The sequence below is a fragment of the Mastomys coucha genome, unplaced genomic scaffold (genome assembly GCF_008632895.1).
Source record: "Mastomys coucha isolate ucsf_1 unplaced genomic scaffold, UCSF_Mcou_1 pScaffold22, whole genome shotgun sequence".
NCBI classification, from domain to species: Eukaryota; Metazoa; Chordata; class Mammalia; order Rodentia; family Muridae; genus Mastomys; species Mastomys coucha.
Genome location: NW_022196905.1, coordinates 251,562,622 through 251,585,745, shown reverse-complemented (window position 1 = coordinate 251,585,745; position 23,124 = coordinate 251,562,622). Strand labels below are relative to the sequence as shown.

Genomic DNA, 23,124 nt, shown 5'->3' with positions numbered 1-23,124 from the left:
GCACAAAGAATCTTCGTCTTTCATCTCTTCTCTCTACTGAAATTATCCATTTTCCCTGCTCAGGCTCATTCTTACCATAGCCCTTTGGTTCGGCTTGATTCTATCTAGGTGAATGTTCTCTTGTTTCCTATCAGTAAACTCTGAAACTAGAATTACTGTTTCTCATAATAATAACTTCTATGTGCATGAGTGTGTACATGTGAATGATATGTATGTGCATGTGTACATTTGTGTATCATGCATGTGTATACATGTGTGTGCATGCATATATGTGTATATAAATTTATGTGTTTAAATGTGTTTTCATTTGTCTGCATTGTGTGAGTATGTGTGTGTGGTGTGGGTATGCATTTGTATGCATATATATATGTGAATACATACATATGATTTTGTACATGTGCATATATACATGTGTGTAAATGACTGCATACATGTGCATGTTTGTGTGCCCATATGTATATGCATTCATATGTATATATATATGTGTGTGTGTATGTGTATTTTTGAGTATGTGTGCATGTGCATGTATATGTGTGCATATGTGTATGTATACCTGTATAGGAGTTTAGATGAATTTTGTATGTGCATATGTGTGTACATGTGTGTATGCATGTGGATATCTGTGTGTGCACCTCATTATGTGAATGTGCGCATATGTATGTTTTTGAGTATGTGCATGGCTATCTGCAGGTTCCACACAGTTTTTTAGGACGAGTGAAGAAAGATCAATTTTTTACATCCCTATGGAACTTAAAACATCTTTATTTCACCATATTTGCTGCTGTTGGTGTAAAATATTATGTTACAAATAATGTTTTTCCTTGAGAATACTAAGGAAGTATTTTTGGGTCCTAGTAGCCAGGGATGATGATGGTGACACCGATACCCAGGAGATCTTCAGTCCTTCTGGTCACCCTTCAGTTTTGGTGGATTTTAGCAACTTTTCATTCTCTGAACTGTGACAAGACTGTATCAATGAATGGGTTTTTTTCCTGCTTAATAGGCCTTTTCCAATCTGACTATTCATGTCTCATTTCAGTCTTATAAATGTCCCAACCTTCATTTCCTCGTTGCCTTTGTTCTTCTTTCTAGAACTCCCATTAGTGGAAGGGTGAGCCATTTGAAACAATTTTCTATCTCTCTTGTCGTCATTTCCCCCACGCTAACTCTTCCTCTTTGTGCTGTGGAGAGCTATCTTTGCTTTGTGTAGAGTTTTGATGTTTGCTCTTTTCCAGATGAAGTGTTTAATTTGCAAGGCTTTTTTTCTACAGCCTAGGTTTAGTTTTCAAAGCATATTTTTTGGATTTGCATATGCAATTTCCTTTCAAAAGTCCCAGGAAATAGTGTTCACACACGACACTATTATTCTCTCAATTTAACTTTGCTAATCAGAGGTCGTGTCTTCTCCTCATTTATCTTGGGCTTGGTTTATCATCCTGGTCATTTATTCATACTGCAGGTGCTTGGTTCATTCTTGTAGACAATCATGCAGTCGGGAAGGAAGTCCTATCTCATTTTATTTGTTTTTAGAAGTCTGTTTACTCACTTTGCTTAAAGATTCCATATAGTTTTACTTTTTAAATAATTGTAGAAGGTCTTTATATTTTAAAATTATTTATACATTCTGGATATTAACCCTTGCACACTATAGGCAAGAATATAAATTGATTTAGCTGCCATAGAAAATCAATATGAGGCTTCTTAAAAAAATTAAAAAAATTAAAACTAACATTTCACCCAGCTGTGCACTATTTCTGTGTAAACATACAAAAAATTCTGAGCCAGCACATAGCAGAGATGCCTGCATATCCATGTTCACTGAGAGATTGTTCACAAGAGTGACATTATGGAGTGAGCGTTAATGCCCACCAATAGGTGCATAGAAGACAAAATACAGGCACACAATGCAGTTTCATGAATGATGGAGAGTGAAATTATACCACTTTCAGGACTTGGGTTCAAAATCCTTCAGTTATTCCCCAGTAAACAAGAATATTCTGGGGATGAGTAAGTATAGTTTAAAACTTAACCAGTTTCTTCCTTGTGGTGCTTCTTGTAAGAAGACAAAATATCTTTATTTGAAGATGATAGGGTTTCATACATAAAGGATCCCCTTAAAAACCCACTGGAAACTTCTATAGCTAAAAATCACTTTCAGCAAAGTAGCAGAATACAAAACTAATTCATAAAATTCAGTAGCCCTCCTATATACAAATGATAAATGGACTGAGAAAGAAATTAGGGAAGTAATACCTTTCATGGTAGCCTCAAAAGTATCTTGAGATAATTGTAAACAAGCAAATGAAAGACTTGTATAATAAAAAAATTTAAACCTTTGAAAGAAAGAAAGAAGACATCAGAAGATTTATATATCTCCCCTGATCATGGAATGGTAGGATTAATATCATGGAAATGTTTATCATCCAAAAAGCAATCTGCAAATTCAATGCAATCCCCATCAAAATACCAACACAATTCTTTACAGAAATTGAAAGGGCAAATTTCAGCATCATATAGAATCACAAACAACCCAAGATAGCTACAACAATCCTGAATAATAAAAGAACTGCTGGAGGTATCACCCTCCCTGATATCAAGTTGTACTACAGAGCTATAATGTTACAAACAATATAGTATTAGCATGAAAACAGAAACATTGATCATCACCTTAAGTTGATGATGCAGACATAAATACATACACTTATAGACCCCTGGTTTTTCACAATGAAGTAAAAAAAATCTACACAGAGGAAAAAAAAATGACAGTGTCTTCCACAAATATTGCTGGTCAAATTCGATGGCTGCATGTTGAAGTCAAATAGATCCATATTTATCAATCTACAAAAAACCCAATTCCAAATAGATCAAGGACCTTAACAAAAGAACAGATATCTTGATCTGGTCAAAGAGAAAGTTGGGAATAATCTTGAACTCACTTATATAAGAAAAGACTTTCTGAACAGGAAACTAATAGTACAGGCATGAAGATCAATGATGAAAGAAAGAGTAAATAGCACCTCAAGAAACTGAAAATCTTATGTATGGCAAAGGGCATTGTCTTGTCATTCAAAGTAAGAGTCTACAGAATGAGAAAAGAGCTTTACTAATTTTATATCCAATATAGGGGTTAATATCTGAAACACATAAAGAACAACAATAAAAATTCCTCCAAAACAAACCAAGAAAACAAATGAACAAACAAAAACAAAACCTGGACATCAAGAAAAGAAAAGAAGAGAAAAGAAGAGAAGACAAGAGAAGAAAAGAGAAGAGAAGAGAAGAGAAGAGAAAAGAAGAGAAGAAAAGGAAAACCCAATTTAAAAATGAGGTACAGAACTAAACAGAGAGTTACCAATGATAGAATACAAATGGCTAAGAAATACTTAAAGAAATGTTCACTATCCTTAGTCATCAGGGAAATGAAGACAAAACAACTTTGAGATTTCATCTTTCACCAGTCAGATCAATAGAACAAATTCATGCTGACATGAGAGTCATGCTGGCAAAGATGTGGAGTAAGGGGAACACTCCTCCATGCCTGGTAGGCAACCTTTATCAGTGCGGTGGTTCTGCAGGATATTGGAAATAGATCTACTTCAAGATCCAGCTATTTCACTCTTGGGCATAAACCAGAAGGACTCTATACCCTACTACAGAGACACTTGCTCATTCATGTCCATTGCTGCTTGACTTATAATACATAGAAATTGAAAATAGCTTAGATATCAATCAGCAGATGAATGGATAGTGAAAATGTGGTACATTTATACAATGGAGTATTATTCCCTTGTTAAAAATTTTAAACTTGCAGGTAAATGGATGGGACTAGAAAAAAAATCACCTTGAATGACAACTCAGATCCCAAAAGACAAATATGGTATGCTTCTTTTTATGTCAGATATTAACTTTTAAACCTTCAATAGGTATGCTACAATCTATGTAACCACAGAGCTTAAGTATAGAGTATGACATAGAGGAGACAGGAGAATCTCCTAGGAAGGAAAAATAGGAAACATAGCTTATAGGAAAGTTCACATTGTACCTACTGAGAGATGCAGAACATGGAGTTCTTTGTAAAGTATATTTAAATGAAGAACAGTCTTTTAGAAAGTTTTCACAAGAATACTGAGTAGACCCACCCGATGAAAAAAGATTATCAAGCTCAAGAAGACAAATATCATTTTAACACTAAATTATAAACTATATATTTTAGAGAGCGAGAAGAACCATTTATACTTGCATGTACAGATACATACACATACACACATATACACATGCACATACATATACAAACATACACACATGTACACATGCACATATACACACACATACATACACACATACACACATACACACACATGAGTGAAGGAGACTGTTAAGAAGGGAAATGAAGAAAGTAGTAAGAGTAGGAGAGTAAAAATATCAAAGTATATGATATCCCTGAAAGAAATTGTCTTGATAAAATCAGACACAATGTACAATGAATATATTGTAAGAATGTTTTATAAAGAGAATCATATAATGCAAATAACAAAACTATGATTGGAATAGCATGGGTAATCTTGAGTCAACAGACTTGACTTAGACATAAGACAAAGCAAGAACTCATAACTTTTTCTCTCTGGGCAATTATCTAGTCCACAAAAGGCCCAGGGTCTTAATTTTCTAGTGAATTAACTTAAGTAAGTGTCTCAATTGCCTTAATTAATTATAACAACCTTCCAGGGTTATCACTAATAATCCATTAAATAATCCAAAACTGTATACGACAGAAATCTTGTAAAAGTTACTTGTCAGGAAACTCTGGAAAGAGCTACATGTATTCCATGTCATTCTCAGTGACTTGCTTTGAGTTAAAGGTTCTGAGAAGCACTGTGGTAGAGAAAGTGGTCAAAATTTAAACCTCATTTAATAATTCCCCAGATTATTCTTTGATTATTCTCCTGGGACTACCTGTATGAGGGACTTGAGGGCCAACTGGGTTATGGGTATTTTTGTAAAACCAAATCAAAAACTGAAGTTGAAGCTCCCAAAATGGAATGTGTTAAAATATTTTTATTCTGGATCCTGGGTTGCTGGTAGCTGCAGTTTGCTAATGAAGGTTAGTAGTCTGGTTGGAGGGAACACAGCAGAGATGATGTGAGGAGAAGACAAAGACAAATGTGGACAAGCTGAAGGAGTTTGTTCTGTGAAACTGAAGCACTCGGCAGCTGCTGGGTGATGTGATTTTGACAGAGTTCCCCATGGGAATCTTTACAGCATGATGTGCTCTGATGGACACAAGCAAAAGATGGATAGATCTATCATACTGGCCAAAGGACAAGGATAGGAGGATATTTTTTTCAGGTTTACAGAGGAGAAAGCCAAGGTTCAGAGCAACTTTATTGAAGACACATAGCTGATCTGTGGATCAGTATTCACTTTAGGAATATATCTCCAAGTGGGCTGAGCCAAAAGATTGGGTTCCTCAGATCTGGGAAGATGGAGCTGAAAGATAGGGTTCCAATAACTCCTCTCCTATGCATGGCGTGCATAAGCCAGCTTGGATTGAACTCAGGGACAAGCGTCTTAATGTCTTAGTCTCATCTCTGATTACATGGAGTGTTAGAAACCAGAGGGGCCACTGGCTCTGCCAATGCCTTATTCCCTTCTGAACTCTGGCTCATGTGTTTGCTGGATAAAAAGCCACCTACCTCATTTCAAAACAGAGGAGAGCTGTGAAGTGCCCATGGGCAGGACCTGCCTTTAATCACATTTCAGAAATGGAGTTTATTAATCATCTGGGGCAAACATGCTACTTTTTCCTTAACATATACTGCAAGGGCTATAAATTTCTACTGGCTTTGCTGTCAATGTTCTTCTTAGGCTTCTAGAAACAACTTCGATGGGTGAATTTTGAGGTACACTAAATTGTGCAAACTGAAATCTCTAATCCAAGAACCCCGAGTTACAGGAATGCCCATGAAACTGTCACTATAGTCAAGATACACCTATACATGTTTATCCATATTTCATGCTCATTAAAAAACATTCCTGTCAAGGTCTCGCTTCAATTGCTCATTCTTCTCTCCATAGCCAAATCATGATGGTCTTGTTCTGATAAAAGATTTCAGATTACAGAGTTTTAAATGAGTGATCTCATGATTATATAGCTGTGTGTTGTATGTGTGTGTGGAAGGAGGGTCTACCTTCTATATGTAATATTTTCATTAGATTAATTTATTTTTTAATATCTTTTAGGCACATGAGTGATTTCCCTGTGTGTGTTTGTGTACCATATGAGTGACTGTGCAAGGTGATCATAGAGGCCAGAAGAAAAGAGTTAGATATCCTTCCTGCAAGTGGAGCCATTGATGGTTGTAATCAACATGTGACTTGTGAGAACCAAATTTAATGTCCTGGAAGAGCAGCTAGTTCCCTTAACGGCTGAGCTATCTCTCCAGTGCCCACCCCATTTTATTAACAATTTCATATATGTATATAACATGTTCTGATTATCCCCCACCACCACACAAACATACACATACTTTCTCTTTTTTCCCTTCATCCCTATCACCATCCACCTCTGTCTCTTCCAGTCTCCTTCTAAGAGTCATGGCTCTGGATTATGTTTTGTGACCCATCTAGTTTAATCTGGACCAATGAAAGCTCCTGCTAGAGCCTGGTGGCATTTCTAGTGGGCACACAGTTGAAGGCAAGGACTTGCCCTCTCCTTCATTCTATCAGCACCAAGTAGTTCAGGAGGGAGGGATGGGATTCACGAGACTCTCCCTCCATTCATGTTGTACTGTTCAGGAGCTCATTCATGTGTAGACCCAATGCAGGCATCTGTGTTGTGTGCATTAGTTCATTTGTTCATTAGTGCATTAGTTCATTAGTAGTTCATTTTGTCTATTGCTGAGTTACCACAGCCGTTGTCTGGTTTCATGGTATGTGTTCGTATGTGACCAAATGATCAATATTTCGGTTGCTTTCCATTTTGGGTCTATTTTATATAAAGTGACTATTATATCAATGCTCATGAATAAACATTTTATTCAAATATGCTCTCAATTCTTCTTGATAAACACATGAGTGACATGTCTTGCTATATGTAGATGCAAATTTCACTTTTGAAAAATAGTTTTCATTGATTAGCTTTATTACTTGGCAATTTCATATATGGACATCATATATTGTTTTCTTTCCCCTCTCTCTTATCTCTGTCCCATCACTATCAAGCTTCCATATCTATACAAGACCCTTTCCAAGGTTCACAACTTTTAGTTTTATTTTTGACTTATTAAGTATAGCTAGGGCTATCTGTGTTCCAATATTAGGTTGGCAGCACCCAGTTAAACTTGGTAGAATCCTTGGTATGTACAAGACTAAATGCATTGATTTCTCTGTTCCCTGAATGGATCAGTAATAGCAGACACTGACAATGAATATAACTGTAATACACAAATAGCACTGAAAGACAGATGAGAGTGAATCACTATTAAGGAATGTCCCAGTATTCCAAATTGGTCACATGATTTTGTAGTGAGAGAATCTGAGATGATGTGTATCTCATCCCCATTGATGATCAAAATTGCAAGTCAAACTCTAGATATTTTTAGGGCTGGAGAGATGGCAGAACAATTAATAGCATGAACTTTTCTTATACAGGATCTGAGTTTGATTCCCAGCACCCAGGTTGTATAGCTCACAGTCATCTGTAACTCTAGCTCCAGGGGAATCAATGCCATCTTCTGGCCATAGGCACAGCTCGTGTGTGTGTGTGTGTGTGTGTGTGTGTGTGTGTGTGTGTGTGTGTGTGTGTGTATGTGTGTGTGTGTATATGTGTGTGTGTCACACAATTTGAAAAATTTAAATATTCTAATGGAGGCAGAACAGTATCTACCAGTTGTACTTTATCTTTTAATGAAACATGTTAGTTATATCCCTAATTATATATCTTGACATCATTATAACTGGTACTGCTTTTAATTTTTGTTAGCAACTGGTGTGTGAAAATGCCATTAATTTCTGTATATTGACCTTATATTCACTTTTGTAAATTTACTTAGCATTTCAGGAGATATTTTTGTAGATTTGTAGAATTTTCTATGCAGATATTTACACTTGAGAATAAGGTTTTATGCCATACTTGGCATACTTTTCAATAGATACCATTTAGGCCAAATTGGCCATGGAAGTCTTCTATGTCCTTCAAGATTTCTGTGTAACTTATGAGTTGTTGAGAAGAGAATGCCTAAATATTTAGATATAAGGCCAGCAAGATGTCTCTGCTGGTGAAAGTACTTGCTACCTGAAAATCTGAAAATCTGAGTCCACAGACTGTCCTCTGATTCCAACATAGGCCTAATGGACAACACACATATGCATGCACAAATACATAAACACACACACCTGTACATACATACAGGCACATATGCACATACACACAGAGAAACACATGCACCTACTTGTATACACAGGCATTTGATATGAATGTTTTGGTTTTGAGTCAAACACTTATCCTCATGTGGTAATTGCTTACTTTTCTTTGTATGAATTTTGTTGAATTCATAGGGAGTTATTTGTTTCATATTATCTCAATTTTGGGTTTATTGGGTTTGTTGCATTAGGTTTTGCTTAAAGTAGGTAAATAGCATACACATTAAATTTATAATAATCTATTTAAGTGATACACTGTATACCCTTTTACCTATGATAGAGATATATTGCAGCTGTGTTTAGGGATAAAAATATTCAGAGAAATAAAGGACAAGATTTCTTCATGGACAGAAATCCTAGTTAGGGACTTAAGAGGAACTCACTAAATTTGATGTTTTCCACAAAATGGGATGCAAGGACACACACCAATGTATTGTCAACAGACAATACCAAGTCCCTGAGGTTACATTGTCTATGTAAAATCACCAATGAGGAAACAGTTGAGATTTTTTTCCTTGTTTAAGTATGAACATCTAATCAACAGTCCTCCAATTACTCTCCCGACCACTAGGATAAGCATCACACATGAGCATCAATCATGTTACCAGTCAGAGGTGGATCTGCAAACCGGCATTTCAGCTGAGACCCTGAAGCAGAATTTGGATTTCTTTGCCTCCTTGCATTAGTCACTCCAGGAGAGCAATTCACATCCCATAAATCACGTTCAGACGGTGACTCATAGGGCTGTCTGAAATTTACTCATCTTAGTCTGTGTGCTAGAATTAAAGAGGATCCGAGCCTGTCGCTATGATAGGTATGTCTGTGTAAACGTGATCCTCAAGGTGCAGATTAAGTTCTTGCCATTTTAGCCTTACAAGAACACAAATAATCTTTTAATACATTCTATTGGGGATAGAACAAATTTCTTGTTGCCTGAATCTTTCAATTGAAAGGAGTTAAAGGTGGAATTCTTAGACTGACTTTGGGTGTGTTCATATCTAGAATTAATTACTTCATTTTATATATTATTTATTTACTTATTCATGTGTGTATGTGTGTGGGTGCCTCAAGAGTTCAGAACAGTGGTTTTACATTCCTTGGAGCTGTACTTGAGGAACCAGATGTGGGTGCTGAATAGAGGAACAAGTGTTCTTAACCTCTGAGCCTCTGAAAGTTCCTATAACTTGTTTATAAATCATAAAAATGGTGACAGATGGCTTAAATTCATTTCCTGTACTTAGAAAAAACATTATATAAATGAATTGTTAATGTTTATAGTATTTATATAATCAAGAGAATTGTCTGGTGTAATTGCGAAAGCATTTTATGATAACCAAAGAATTATCAGTTATAGTTATTAAAGTATTTGACAATAACCAGTCAACTTTGGCAAAAAGTCTACAATAGATTGGGTGAATGAAAAGTTATAACTGCACTATGCCACTATGTGTATACACACACACACACACACACAAAATCACACACACATACACACACATACACATACACGAGCACACATACATGCACTAGCTTTCTCTCTCAAACACACACACACACACACACACACACACTAATATATGGCAGCTTAAATGAGAATGACCTCATTAGGCTCATGTATTTGAATATGTGGTCCCCATTTGGTAGAATATTTTTGGAAGGATTAGGAGGCATGGCTTCTCTTGGAGATGTGTCACTGGAGATGTGGGATGTGTTTTGAGGTTCCAAAGGCTTCTGCCATCCTCAGTGTCCTCTCTCTATCTCCTGCTTGTGGTTTGAGATGTGAGTTCTCAGCTGTCTGCTGACATGCTTTCCCTCCACTGTCCTGCATTCTAACCCAATAAATCCAAGACCAATTAAATGCTTCATTTTGTAAATTGCCTTGGCCATGGTGTTTTATCCAAGCACTAGCAAAGTAACCAACACAATATATATTATATATATATTATATATTGTATATCATATTATATTATCTATTATATATTCATATATGTATATATATACAGACAGGTGATTATCACAACCTGAATCCACTGGAGACACAGCAAGAAGAATTTTAGTGCTGTCTATAAAAGAGAGTACAAACACTGACTGCAAAGGAGATGACAAAGAAAACAGGCCAATTTCCTAGTCCCATCACTCTTGCTATGCAACTCAGCCTACTTGAGTCTCTACAGCAGTTCCCATATGGTTTAGAAAAAAAAAAAAACAAGAAATTCCTCCAGCATGTGGCTGTCTTTTGAAATAGATGTTTAACTTGCAGCTTCACAAACTGATTTCTTTTAAAGAGACATATGCTTAGTGGCTCTTGCCTTTCAGTTTCAGGAAATTGCTTATTTCACTATAGTAGCTATTTACCATGCGAGGCCTGATGATGACATGCTATTCCCCTGTGTGTCCACTGACAGTAAATGTGATGGATATCGTCCTGGGAATGGCTTTGATTCTATTCTCTAGATGGTGATTCAGACATGCCAATTATTTAGGTAAACAATAACACACAAAAATCCATGAAATAGTCTTTGAATGTTTCCTCAGAAAAGTCAGATTGTAGAGGGAACCAGAAATGTTTGAATGTTCCTATGTTTGTGGCATTGTAGTATGCTGTGACACTATAGTATGTTTGTGGCACTACAGTATGCTTGTGGCTCTGTTACATGCTTTCATACAGGCTTAGTCTATTCAGTGTTCAATGAACAAATACAAATTAGGAATTTAATTTAATTTCGTACTACAGGTATAGAGGGTGGGAGAGTGCTGTTACAGAGCATAAATCTATTGGTTGGGTTCCTGGGCAGACAGTATAGTCATAGTCAGTCCCTAAAGTCTGTGTTTCTGTGAAGACTTGCTGATACGACATTCTACCTTTGGAAAATCTGTCACTATCCTTTTTCTTTTTTCTTTTTCTTGTTTTTGTTTTTGTTTTTAAAGAAAACGACTTTTTCTTTTCTTTTTTATTAGATATTTTCTTTATTTACATTTCAAATGTTCTCTCCTTACCTGCTTTTCCTTACAAACAAACAAACAAACAAACAAACAAACCTACTATTCCCTCCCTACTCCCCCTGATCACCAACCCACCCTCTCCCGATTCCTGGCCCTGGCATTCCCCTACACTGGGCCATAGAGCCTTCACAGGACCAAGGAACTTTTCTCCCATTGAAAACAGAGTAGGCCATCCTCTGCTACATATGCAGCTGGAGCCATGAGTCCCACCATGTGTACTCTTTGGTTGGTGGTTTAGTCCCTGGGAGGTCTGGGGGTACTTGTTAATTCATATTGTTGTTCCTCTTATGGGGCTGCAAACCCTTCAGCTCCTAGGGTCCTTTCTATAGCTCCTTCACTGGGGAAGCTGCATCCACTGTGCTCAGTCCAATGGATGGCTGTGAGCATCTACTTTTGTATTTGTCAGGCACTGGCAGTGCCTCTCAGGAGACAGCTATATCAGGCTTCTGTCAGCAAGCACCTGTTGGCATCAGGAATAGTGTCTGGGTTTGGTGATTGTATATGGGATGGATCCCTAGGTGCAGTAGTCTCTGGATTGTCATTCCTTCAGTCTGTGCTCCACACCTTGATTTTGTATCTCTTCCCATGGGTATTTTGTTCCCCCTTCTAAGAAGGATCGAAATATCCACACTTTAAAGACCACAGTGACTTTCTTGTGGTTTGTGGATTATATCTTGATTACTCTGAACTTTTGAACTAATATCTGCTTATCAGTGAGTGCATAAAATGTGTGTTCTTTTGTGATTGGGTTATCTCACTCCAGATTATATCCTCCAGATCCATCCATATACCTAAGAATTTCATAAATCCATTGTTTTTAATAGCTGAGTAGTACTCCATTGTGTAAATGTACCACATTTTCTGTATCCATTCCTCTGTTGAGGGACATCTGGCTTGTTTCCAGCTTCTGGCTATTATAAATAAGGTACTATGATGCGAACATAGCGGATTATGTATCCTTATTACATGTTGTAGCATCTTCTGGGTATATGCCCAGGAGTAGTATTGCTGGGTCCTCAGGTAGTACTATGTCAAATCGTCTGAAGAACCACTAAACTGATTTCCAGAGTGGTTGTACCAGCTTGAAATCCTACCAGCAATGATGGGGTATTCCTCTTTCTCCACAACCTCTCCAGCATCTGCTGTCACCTGAGTTTTTGATCTTAATTATTCTGATTGGTGTGAGGTGGAATCTCAGGGTTGTTTTTATTTGCCTTTATCTGATGACTAAGGATGTTGAACATTTCTTTAGGTGCTTCTCAGTCATTCAGTATTCCTGAGTTGAGAATTCTCTGTTTAGCTCTATACTCCATTTTTTAATTTGGTTCTTTGGAGTCTAACTTCTTGAGTTCTTTGTATATATTGACTACTAGCCCTCTATTGAATGTAGGGTTGGTAAAGATCTTTTTTCTAACCTGTTGGTTGCTGTTTTGTCCTATTGATAGTGTCCTTTTCTTTACAGAAACTTTGCAATTTTATGAGGTCCGTTTGTCTTATCTTGATCTTAGAGCATAAGCTATTGGTGTTTTGTTCAGGAAATGTTCCCCTGTGCCCATGTGCTCAATGTTCTTCCCCACTTTCTTTTCTACTAGCTTCAGTGTACCTGGTTTTATGTAGAGGTCCTCGATTGACTTAGACTTGAGCCTTGAGATGAGAATGAACCAATGTGCATTCTTCTACATTGCTAACCACCAGTTGACCCAGCACCATTTGTTGAAAATGCTGTCTTTTTTTCCCACTGGATGGTTTTAGCTCCTTTGTCAAAGATCAAGTGATCATAGGTGTGTGGGTTCATTTCTGGGTCTTAAATTCTATTCCGTTGATCCATCTGCCTGTCGCTGTAATAATGCCATGCAGTTTTTTATCATAATTGCTCTGTAGTACAGCTTGAGGTCAGGAATGGTGATTCTACCAGAAGTTCTTTTATTGTTGAGAATAGTTTTCAATATCCTAGGTTTTTTGTTATTCCAGATGAATTTTCAAATTGCTCTTTCTAAGTCCCCGAGTTAGAATTGAGTTGGAATTTTGAGGAGGATTGCATTGAATCTGTAGATTGCTTTCAGCAAGATGGCCATTCTTACTATATTAATCCTGCCAATCCATGAGCATGGGAGATCTTTCCATCTTCTGAGATCTTCGATTTCTTTCTTCAGAGACTTGAAGTTTTTAGAAGTCATACAGATCTTTCACTTACTTAATTAGAGTCACACCAAGGTATCTTATTTGCGACTATTGTAAAGGGTGTCGTTTCCTTACTTTCTTTTTCAGCCTGTTTATCCTTTGTGTAGAGGAAGGCCACTGATTTGCTTGAGTTACTTTTATATCCAGCTACTTTGCTGAAGTTGTTTATCCAGTCTAGGAGTTCTCTAGTGGAATTTTGGGGGTCACTTAAGTATACTAAAATATCACCTGCAATTAGTGATAATTTGACCTCTTCCTTTCTAATTTGTATCCCTTGGATCTCCTTTTGTTGTCTAATTGCTCTGGCTAGGACTTCAAGTACTATATTGAATAGGTAGGGAGAGAGTGGACAACCTTGTCTAGTCCCTGGTTTCAGTGAGATTGCTTCAAGTTTCTGTCCAATCAGTTTGATGTCGGCTACTGGTGTACTGTATATTTCTTTTACTATGTTTAGGTGTGGGCCTTGAATTCCTGATCTTTCCAAGTCTTTTATCATGAAGGGGTGTTGGATTTTGTCAAATGTTTCTCAGCATCTAATGAGATGATCGTATGTTTTTTTCTTTGAGTTTGTTTATATAGTGACTTATATTGATGGATTTCCATATATTGATTCATCCTTGCATCCCTGGGATGAAGTCTACTTGATCATGATGGATGATTGTTTTGATGTGTTCTTGGATTTGGTTTGTGAAAATTTTATTGAATATTTTTGTATCTATATTCAAAAGGGAAATTGGTCTGAAGTTCTCTTTCTTTGCTGGGTCATTGTGTGGTTTAGGTATCAGAGTAATTGTGGCTTCATAGAACGAATTGTGTAGAGCACCTTCTGTTTCTATTTTGTGGAATAGTTTGAGGAGTATTGATATTAGATCTTCTTTGAAGATTTGGTAGAACTCTGCACTAAGCCCATCTGGTCCTGGACTTTTTTTGGTTGGGAGACTATTAATGACTGTTTCTACTTCTTTAGGGTATATGGGACTGTTTAGATCATTTATCTGATCTTGATTTAACTTTGATGCCTGGTATCTGTCTAGAAAATTGTCCTTTTCATCCAGGTTTTCCAGTTTTGTTGAGTATAGGCTTTTGTAGCAGGATCTGATGATTTTTTTTTTTTTTTGGATTTCCTCAGTTTCTGTCATTATGTCTCCCTTTTTATTTCTGATTTTGTTAATTAGGATACTGTCTTTGTGCCCTCTAGTTAGTCTGGCTAAAGGTTTATCTATTTTGTTGATTTTCTTGTAGAACCAGCTCCTGGTTTGGTGGATTCTTTCTATAGTTCTTTTTCTTTCCACTTGGTTGACTTCAGCCCTGAGTTTGAAACATGGTCTACATCTCTTGGGTGAATTTGCTCCTTTTTGTTCTAGAGCTTTCTGATGTGCTATCAAGCTGCTAGTGTATGCTCTCTCCAGTTTCTTTTTGGAGGCACTCAAAGCTATGAATTTTCCTCTTAGGACTGCTTTCATTGTGTCCCATAAGATTGGTTATGTTTTGGCTTCATTTTCATTAAACTCTAAAACGTCTTAAATTGTTTTCTTTATTTCTTCCTTGACCAAGTTATCATTGAGTAGAGTATTGTTCAGCTTCCATGTGTATGTGGACTTTCTATTGTTTATATTGTTACTGAAGACTAGCCTTAGTCCATGGTGATCTGACAGGATAGGTGGGATTATTTCAGTCTTCTTGTATCTGTTGAGGTCTGTTTTGTGATGGATTATATGATCAATTTTAGAGAAGGCACCATGAGATACTAAGAAGAAGGTATATCATTTTGTTTTAGGATAAAATGTTCTATATATATCTGTTAAATCCATTTGTTTCATAACTTCTGTTAGTTTCAGTGTGTCTCTATTTAGTTTCTGTTTCCATGATCTGTCCATTGATGAGAGTAGGGTGTTGAAGTCTCCCACTATTATTGTGTGTAGTGCAATGTGTGTGCTGAGCTTTAGTAAAGTTTCTTTTATGAATGTGGATACCCTTGAATTTGGAGCATAGATGTTCAGAATTGAGAGTTCATCTTGGTAGATTTTATCTTTGATGAATATGAAGTGTCCCTCTTTATCTTTTTTGATAACTTTAGGTTGAAAGTTGATTTTATTCGATATTAGAATGGCTACTCCAGCTTGTTTCTGTGGACCATTTGCTTGGAAATTTTTTTCCAGCCTTTTACTCTGAGGTAATGTCCATCTTTGTCACTGAGGTGGGTTTTTTATATGCAGCAAAATGTTAGGTCCTGCTTATATAACCAATCTATTAGTCTATGTATTGTTATTGAGAAATTGAGTCCATTGATATTGAGAGATATTAAGGAAAAATAATTGTTGCTTCCTGTTATTTTTGTTGTTAGATTTGGAATTCTGTTCATGTGGCTATCTTCTTTCAGTTTTGTTGAAAAATTACTTTCTTGCTTTTTCTAGGGTGCAGTTTCCCTCCTTGTATTGAAGTTTTCCTTTTGTTATCCTTTGAAGGGCTGGATTTGTGGAAAGATATTGTATAAATTTGGTTTTCTCATCGAACATCTTGGTTTCTACATCTATGGTAATTGAGAGTTTTGCTGGGAATAGTAGCCTGGGCTGACATTTGTGTTCTCTTAGGGTATGTATAACATCTGGCCAACATCTTCTGGCTTTCATAGTCTCTGGTGAGAAGTCTGGTGTAATTCTGATAGGTTTGCCTTTATATGTTACGTGACCTTTGCCCTTTACTGCTTTTAATATTCTTTCTTTGTTTTGTGCATTTGGTGTTTTGATTATTATGTGACAGGAGGAATTTCCTTTCTGGTTCATCTATTTGTAGTATCATAGGCTTCTTGTATGTTCATGGGCATCTTTTTCTTTAGGTTGGGGAAGTTTTCTTCTATTATTTTGTTGAAGATGTTTACTGGCCCTGTAAGTTGGGAATCTTTGTCTCTTCTATTCCTCTTATCCTTAAGTTTGGTCTTTTCGTTGTGTCCTGGATTTCCTGGATGTTTGAGGTTAGTATATTTTTGCATTTTTCATCTTCTTTGATTGTTGTGGCAATGTTTTCTATGGTATCTTCTGCCCCTGAGATTCTCTCTTCTATCTTTTGTATTCTGTTGGTGATGCTTGCATCTCTGGCTCCTGACCTCTTTCCTAGGTTTTGTATCTCCAGGGTTGCCTCACTTTGTGATTTCTTTATTGTTGCTACTTCCATTTTTAGATCCTGGGTGGTTTTGTTCAATTCCTTCACCTGTTTGGTTGTGTTTTCCTATTATTCTTTAAGGGATTTTTGTGTTTCCTCTTTAAGGGCTTCTACCTGTTTACTTATGTTCTCCTGTATTTCTTAAAATCCTCTATCAGCATCATGAGATATGATTTTAAATCTGAATCTTGCTTTTTCAGTGTGTTGGAGAATCCAGGAGTTTCTGTGCTGGGAGTACTGGGTTCTGAGGATGCCACATATTCTTTGTTTCTGTTGGTAAGATTCTTGTGTTTGTCTTTCGCCATCTGTTAATCTCTGGATTTAGATGTCCTTGTTGTCTCTGGATGGAGCTTGTTCCTCCTGTGAGTCTATAAGCCTGTGCCAGCATTCTTAGGAGACCAGTTCTCTCCTGGCAAGACTGGTGTACAAAGGGCTTCAGAACAGCCCCACCTCCTGGTTGCAGATGGAGGAAGGAAGGACCTTGTCCCAGCTGTTCTGCCACTTCTGTGGTCTGTGTACTCCTGGTTGGTCCTGCATTAGACAGTCACTGGAGAAAAAAAAATAGTGATCTCACCTGAGTCTCAGAGTCAGAGCACTCCCTGGAGACAAGCTCTCCCCTGGCAGGAACCATGCACTGTGGAATAGCTCCACCTCCTGGGTGCAGATGGAGGCAGAAAGTACCCTGTTCCAGATGTTCTGCTGCTTCTATGTCCTGTGTGCTCCTGGCTGGTCCCACCTTAGACCTGGCACTATCCTTCTAAGCAGAAGAAGTATCAAGAACAGAAGTCTGGAGATGGTCAAAGTTTAACCCCTTTAAGAATTGGAAATGGGCCAGAGAGTTGGCTTAGTAGAGGAGTGGTTCCTGATTTTATGGAGGACCCTAATTTGGTTCACAGCATCCATGTGTAGTGGTTGACAAGTCCCTATAACTCTATCTCCAAATAATATACATAATAAACACATAAAAATTCCTAAGCATGAGTTAAAATTTAAAAAAATAAAAAAGGAACCAACAATGACTTTTCATGAAACTAAAACCATCTTTGTATCAAAGAGAATAGTCAGCAGGGTTGAGACAGAATGGGAGTCTATAGAGAATAAAGAAGGAGTTTTCAGTTATTCTTTTGACAGAAAATTTATATTTAGACTATTTTAAAAAGATTAAACAGAAAGGGCACACATAATCTGATTAATAAACAGAAAAATGAACTGAGATGCTGGTTTCCAAATGAAGAGATACAAGGGAATTAAAAACCTGAAAAAAATCATTCAACATATTTAGGCATCAAAGAAATTTAAATCAAAACTATATCAAGATTTATCTGACCACAGTGAAATCGACCATGATCAGGGAGATAAAACAACTAAGGTCAGCAAGGATGTCAGTGAAAGACTCCTTTGGACACTATTTGGTAGAAGAGTCAACTGGTCTGGCCACTATAGAAATTAATGTAGAAGTTTCTCAGAAATCTAATAATAGAACTATTACAGGCTCCTGCTGTAGTGCTCTTGGGTATCTACCCAAAGGAATCAAAGGTAGAATGAAGAAGAGATACTTGTCTGTTCATATTTACTAGGAAATTACACACAATAACATTGAAGCCAGCTAGTGCCTATAAGGGAATGGATAAAGAAAATAATGTATACTCGAGGACAGACAGACAGACAGACAGAAACACACACACACAAATGCTGCACACATGCACACACACATGCACATGCATGAACATACACAGGCACACACACACATGCATGGGCACATACACAGGCAGACACACACACAGGCACACACATATATATGTACATATACACAGTTGAGTGTCACTCAGCTATTAAAGAGAGCTACATCATGCCATTTCCTGGAAAACTAATAGAAAAGGAAACCATGTTAAACAAAGCAAGCCAGACACAGAAACCTGAGTTCTCACATTTTCTCTTTTTGTGTGGAATCAACTAAAACAATTCATGGAAGCAGAAGGAAGACAGTGGGAGACTATTGGAGATAAGACATGTGCTAATGGGTGGGAGGGTGACAGAACTGGGTAACAAGGGAGATAAGTGTAATGACTCCTTTGTATGACACTTTATATATACATAAAGATGCTTTAATAAAACCCATGATTTTGTTCAATTTAGAAATAAGAAGTAACGTATAGTACCCAACTGTTGTGACTTTAGATAGACTGTTTGGACTCAAGCTGGAATCATTCAGCCCGCTGACTCTGTTTACTCATCCTTCTTGGCCTCACAGGACCACTGGCTGAACAATCCACCTAACAAGATGAAGATGCTAATTCTGGTCTACCTCATCCATGTCTATCCTCCCAGTGACTCAGAATCCTTTGCTGTCTACTCTCTGCCATCAGTCTAATCTAGACGCAATGGTAGGTGGCAGTAGTCACTTCCAAAATGAAGAGAAGGAGCTATTTGCTCATTTGCTCGTCCTATCCTGGGCCATGTTCTAAGAGAAAGCTACCTGTGACATCACAGTCCTATGGAGGGCAGACACAGTAAAGAACTATGAACTCCACATTAGTCACGAGAGACTTGGATTACCCGGGGTCATATGTGTTTCTTTTTTATCATTAGAATATATTAAACTGACAAAATCCTTTGTTTACTAAGACATCTTCACCCATGTATGTAAATTATGTTCATCACACATATCCCCCCGTTAACTATGCCTATCACTTTTCCCTTCCACTAGCATGTTTCTTGTTCCTAATAAGCAAATCCTAAAACTGCAGCAAATCTTCAGAAGTCTTAGACTCATAGCAATCTCATGGGAGATCCAGAGCCTAAACAACCTAGCTAAACCCTTTCTGAATCCTTGATCTTCACAAACCATGCTAATGTTCATATTGATATTTTAAAAGTTTTAGACAGGCTCTTATATATCCCAGATAGCCAGAAACTCACTCCATACCTGAATATCTCTTCCTGCCTCTAGCTCCCAGGTTCTGCAACTGTTAGTGTGTACAGCAATACCACCTTATGCTGTTCTGTGGATCACATCCAGTGCTCACTGATAACTAGCTATGTGAGCTTTTTCCTGACACTGGAGTCATATTTTTTTTAAAGCTTCAATCAATATTGTATTCACCAACATCTATAATAATAACTAATATAGGACATATGTCTAAAAAGGCATAAAACAGCATATTCAGTGTTTATGTTACTCACCAGGAATTACTTTTCTAAAAAAAAAAAAACATAGCTCTTCTTTATGCAGAAACTGCATAAATTTCAAATATCTTTAAAAGTTAATAAAGTCTTAATGTCATTTAATTATCAAATACTCAGGGCACTTACTTTCCAGGTAAGTCCCAAGCTTGAGATATGGGTGTTGGCTGCAGAATAAGATAGCTCCTGTTCATGTAGAGAGATACTGTGCCATTTCTATCACATGTACAATCTTTAATATGGAAGCTAGAAAGCAGTGCTCATAAAAATGTTCCCTCACATGCAAAATTCCTGAGCATACATGAAAATGCAAACATAGACAACTTTTGTTTTTAATGTCCACCTCTTTCTTCTTTAGGTGGCTATGTATTTTAAACACCTAAATATCAGGGCAGAGGTGAAGGTCAGTGGTAGAACACACACGAGGATATACAAAAACAAAGTACATGAACTCAACACACAATTAAAATGAGATGGAGACTTTGAACATTATTTGGCATCTGCCTTCACCCACCCTTTAATTAAAAATACTGAAATGATAATGCCAGTGCATTTTTGTAAGTTTCCCACATAACTGAGTATGGTATATAAACCTGAAGGTAATGTCCAATGCGTCACACTCCAGATGTTCATGCTTGTGGGTAGTCTCCTTTACTTGGGTTCACACTCCAGATGTTCATGCTTGTGGGTAGTCTCCTTTACTTGGGGCCAGGAAGGCCCTGTAAACATCTCCAGTGTCACTCCCATGATGATACTGCATTATAAAAGAAAGACTTTCTCAGCTGACTGGAGCCAGAGATTCTCCTTGTGTATCTAATGAGATCAGTGCCGTGTTTAAGATGTCCTCACCACGGGTAGGAACTGCAGTTGACGTCTAGCGATTGAGGACAGCCTCTAGTCAACAGTAAGAAATAGGCAGGAGCTCACACAGCCAAGCAAGAATGAATGAACAAATTATTCTCCAGTGTAGCCTCTAGATGAGAATTAGCCCAGCTGACACTTGACTACTACTTTATGAGATCATGAACAAAGAACTAGCCAGGCCATTCCTGTTATCCCAACACATGAAAAAAATAGGGAGAACACACACTTCTTTAATCTTCTAAGTTTTTTTTCCTCCCTGACCCCCAGGACTGTAAATTGAAGGTAAGGCCTCAGACATGCTGAACAAATGCACCTCAGATGAGCTATATCCCTAACTCTTTTTACATTTCAGACAGAGTCTAACTAAGGTACCCAGACTGGCCAGGACACCCTCTGTAGTGCAGGTTGGCCTTCAACTGTGAAACTGATCTTCCTGCTCCAGCTTTCCAAGTAGCTAGAGTTATAGGTCTGAGCTTTTAGATTTTTGATAGCTTGTTACTTGGCTATGAGAGAACATAATACATATTGAGATTTATATTTATGGTTATCCATGCTCCTAACCTTATGCATTTGTTTCTATTTTTGATAATAAAACATTATGTCTTTGTTGTTGCTATTCAAAATAAATTTCAATTCTTTCAGAAGCAGCAACAATGGTAAGTGAAACAATGTCTTTACAAGAGCAAACACTCCTTTGACTATTTTTATAATACTTCAGGAGAAGGTGCCCACATGCATTTTCTCTCCAGATATTAAATGACAACAAATGCTACACTATATTAATACTTCTTATTATGGTTTTATATGCAGATAAACCAAAGAGGAGCAGGAAGCCAAGATCATTTGCTGCTGCTTGCTTTTGAGCTCATGAATTTATTATAAAGAATGTAATCAAGGGACCATGGATGCTGAGCCCTGGTGGAGTTCATAGGTATGAGGTCTTGGGTTCAATCTCCAGTCACAGCATACCACCAACACCATCACTGAAAATGTAGTCCTGTTAGGGGAGGGGTCCTGTTACAATGAATTGGGTTAGTTACTATGGGACAGAATAATCGACTTCCATTTATCAGACAGAATTGACAATCATCTCTTCATGAACTACTTTTATTATCAATCTGTGGATGCATGATGATGCCTGTGTTTAAACAAACAAGTTTGATTTGCCTGATTCACTATGGTTTATGCTTTTATGCAAACCTCAAGCTTTTATTTGAGGCCATGTCATTTCATCTGCTGATTCGTCATAGCTAAAGTGACCACGGATGTCTAGAGTGAAGCAATATCTTTGGTACATGCATAACAGGAATATCATTCTCAACTCATAGTGGCTGTGCTTGCCTGCCTATGATTGGTCCAAAGTCAAGCCAGTTAATATGCCAGCATGAGAGAGGGATGAGATCACAAGCTCCCATCTGTAGTGAAGAAGCTATGCAGATGGATGCTGGGGGGGGGGGATCTGATTTCCTGATGCCTGTGGTCCTTGACTACATCAGTGGATGGCCCCAGACCCCATGCATAGATGGGCAGCGCAAATGGCCTCAGCAGACTTCTCTTCCTCTTTCCTCATCAATTATTCAGTCATACTCAAGTGTAAAGTTTCTATATTAGTTTTGATTTCCCAATAACTGTATGCTGGAGGTAACACCGTGTTCAATCTAGAGGTAAGGGAACTGAGGTTTAATGCTGTCAGCATCTGAGGCAAGTGGTGTTGGAATGGTAAAAAGAGAGCAGGAATGAAAGGAATTCTAAGAAATAAAAATATAGAGATAACAGTGACGGGGAAGAGGGTATCTGAAGACGGAACTTTGATATATCTTCTATCTTCAGCCTACGGTCTGGCAAGATTAACACATATATCAGATATAAGATGTATCAATATGAGAGCTACTGGCAATCGCAGCAGAGGGGGGTTATTTTCCTGATGGGTGAAGGTATGTCGTAAATTTTTAAGTTACAATTATTTCTTATAGTTGTTTATTTATTTGAATTGGGGAACATACATATGGCATGTGCTTGGAAGTTAGAGGACAGTTTGAGAAAGTTCATTATGTCCTTATTTCATAGAGTTCTGGAGGATCCATTACAGGTCTTCTGGTTTGACAGCACTCACCTTTTACCCACGGAACCATCGTGACAGCACCTTTGTGTGGAATATTGATGCCTTTATATAATAATAATCCATTATGGTTAGAAGAGATACAGAATAAGAACAACAATTCTTCTAAGGGTCTGGGTGTATGGCTCCGTGGTCCAGAGCATTGGCTGATTTCCCAGAGAACTTGGGCTGCGTTCTTAGTACCCCACATGGTG

The 23,124-nt window shown here is 37.5% G+C and overlaps 1 long non-coding RNA gene across 2 annotated transcripts in view; it reads left to right on the top strand.

Moving 5' to 3' along the window:
• Positions 1-21,982, top strand: part of LOC116068057 — an 88,889-nt gene extending 66,907 nt beyond the window's left edge. For both annotated transcript variants that reach the window (XR_004109420.1, XR_004109421.1), the window contains 2 exons: positions 19,016-19,148; positions 21,622-21,982. This is a non-coding gene — a long non-coding RNA (uncharacterized LOC116068057). The remainder of the gene's footprint in view (positions 1-19,015; positions 19,149-21,621) is intronic.
• Positions 21,983-23,124: the final 1,142 nt, after the last annotated feature.